Raw genomic sequence first — 3,214 nt, 5'->3', positions numbered from 1 at the left:
TGCCCCTGTAGCAAATATATTGTGTAAAACCTACGATTGTGTATTAATTAAATACAGCAACATTTATCTATTAAGGCACAAACTATTCCTTGAGAGAACTAATAGAAAATGTAATGCTATTCGAATTCGTAAAAAAATCATAGCTTAAAATGAGACAGGGACAGAAGGCTGGACAGCTTCAAGACTGGAATAACAGACCCGTTAATCTGGGACTCTATCTTGTGGGAGATGATACAAGACAAACCTCACATGCAGCACTTGACACACAAAGTTTTACATATCCCTCCCCAGCTGTTTTTCAAGACCCCATTATAGGGGTGGCATCCTACATATCTCTCTTGTACGTTGTTTTTCAGGACTGTACCATAGGGGGTGGTTTACAATATAAGCCACATCTTGGATTCTGACACGTGAAGTTCTACATAGCTTCCCTATGAGCTATTTTCCAAAGATGAACAGAATCAGCTGATCCCCGGGGCATGTGCACTGAGAATGGGTGCGACCTTAGTCTTGTCAAGTGGCCACCGAGACTGTGCAATGGTGAGGTGACATTGTGCAAACTGACTCCACTTTGGATTCCAGATACACACACCTAATTTCTTTACCCCTCTCTTCTCCAAAAGCCCCACCTTTTCTCCCCAAAAAACCAAAAAAACCAAACCCAGTGTGGTCGAGTCAATTCCGACTCATAGCGACCCTAGAGCAATGGATAAATCATGAGATCCTTCCCAGCTACAACCCCTTATAAACTCTAGGAAAACCCCCGTTTGGGGAGCGACTGGAGGCTGCCATAGGGAGAAGCCCCTCTCCATCCCTCCCTCGCAAGCCTCTGCTGTCTTTCTGTCACTAATAAGTCTTTGTTGCTGTGGAATCTGTAAGCCTCTCCAGGTCATTTTTCTTCAGCAGAAGGCAAAAACCTAAACACGACCTAGTCCCAAGGTGGGGAGCCTTGCCCTGCAACAAAATTTCAGACACTTTTCTAGTTATGATATTTACAACTTTACTAAGCTGTGCCAACAGGAACTTCTAATTCAAGAGTTAAAATAACTAAGCCCATTAGTTAGATAATTTAGGAGAAAACAGGAAAATGGTTTCTTATGTCCAGAAAGTAGGAGCTTAAAGCATTATTTCCAGAAAGAAAGACCTTAAAACATCAGAAATACTCTTGTGTAAAACCCGTCGCATCCTTTCAATTACTCAGTCTTATGCAGTTAAATTCTGTTGCAAGCGGTTCTGGATCGACCGCAGTCTGCAAAACCCTCAGCTTCTGCATAGAGTTCTGGAAACCTTGACTGCGTCTAATCACAGTCTTTTTTGCAAGTTCAATGTTGTCCATCTTTTTTGTTGAGATATTCTGGTCAAATGTTTCCAGAAAATCAGCAAAGTCAAAACTTATCTGCAGGTGACAAAACTTAATTTGGCCGTGATTAATTTATAATCATAACTCTTAACAGTGAAAGACCTGATAGAAAAGAATCATAAGCATAACAAAAAGGCCATTTAAAATTAGTTTAAAAAAAAACTTTAGACAAAAATATTTCTAAATGTATCTGTTAACCATATTTTTAAAGAATTTGATAATAATCTTGAGACATAATACCATATAGTCAGGATATATTAAGGATATACCAAGATTATAAAGTCTCTAAATACCTGAATAGTAATAAAAAATAACTTCATAGGTAAATAATTTGAATTCTCCAGTCAAACTATTGGCTTTGATGACGCTATATTCAAAAAAATAAAGTTTTGAACCAAGTTAGCAATTAAAAATAATAAATTTATGACATAATATTATGGATTTGCTCTCTAATATTAGGCAAAAACACAAGAAGAAATACTAACATGTAAATGTTAACACAAAGACAAAGAATCAGCACTTCTCTTGATTTTAACAACAGCTTCTAGGTAATTTATAACATCTTAAATAAACCTTTTTAGCACTTTTCCCATATAAAATTTTGTGGCTTTCCATGAAGTTTCAAAGTTGTCAGGAGTTTATCATAACTTAAGTGTGAAACAGTAATTAAATTATTTAACCAAAGATCTCTAAATAAACACCTTAGCTTTTTTTTTTCCTAAAGCTATATGGCTTGGTTTCTGACTGAGGAATCTTATTCTAATGAGACGCCGAAACTTTGTTTTAGAGGCAGATTACACTAATAAATTAACTCTTTAACCCAGAAATCAAAGAAAAATTAGTTATTTTAACAGCAAGAAACCTAATTCTTTGTTCTATATGCTATAAAATCTCCTAAACGATGCCATAACTGAAACCATTATACTTCAGTCAGACAGATAAAACTTTTGACCACATCAAATAAATTTATTTTTAATAAACCTTTTAAACATTATCTTTGTTGCATACCTTATAGTCCATCCCTTTAAAATGGCAAAAATGAACTCACTCATTAGATGACCAAAATACACACACACACACATATATATTTCTCTTTTGGTATAAAAAGCAAAAGTATATAAGCTTGAATTGTGACAAATACCTTTTAACTCAATTCAACATAATAAATTACCTAAACGGTCTTAGAAATTATTTTAAACCTGTATACCATAAAACTTAACTACTTGAAATAAAGTTTCTTTAAATATTCCAAGTTTATATTTGACTTTTACTATTTTTCATAATTTCCCAGTCTAATTTTATCACTTGGCTTTGGAAATCCCAAAGTCTCTGCTCAACTGAATAATTCATTGATAGGGATATAACCTTAACTCTCTGGCTACTGTTGGAAACATTTTCCCAGGCCATTTCAGGTGTGTCTCATTGTGATTTTTATTTGATCTTGGAGACTGAGGGCTGGGGGTGAGGAGGGAGTCATCTGAATTCATTTACATATGTTAAAGTCCACCTAGACATTTTGAAAGGCAGAAGGAACTAATTTCTTTCTCTTTTGCTGTGCTGGAACTGTTACTTTTGCTTTAAGACAAAACTATCCTTTTTCTTTAAATAAAACACATTTCATATAATATCTAGCTTAAGTTACTTAGAAAGGTTTTGCTTCCAAGACTGACATACAAAACATAAAGATCTTGGTGTACTTTTTAAATAGACTAACTTATATCAAAGTTTCTCTAAGTAGCTACTAAAAGCCTAAATTGTAATGTGGACACAAGACCCAGGTTTTCTGAACAAGGAAAGAATTGAGGTTCTAACACAGCCTTAAAAAAAAAAAAAAAAAAGCCAACAATTCTTAGC

The sequence above is a fragment of the Elephas maximus genome, chromosome 21, assembly GCF_024166365.1.
Source record: "Elephas maximus indicus isolate mEleMax1 chromosome 21, mEleMax1 primary haplotype, whole genome shotgun sequence".
NCBI lineage: Eukaryota > Metazoa > Chordata > Mammalia > Proboscidea > Elephantidae > Elephas > Elephas maximus.
Note: the sequence above shows the minus strand (reverse complement) of the source record.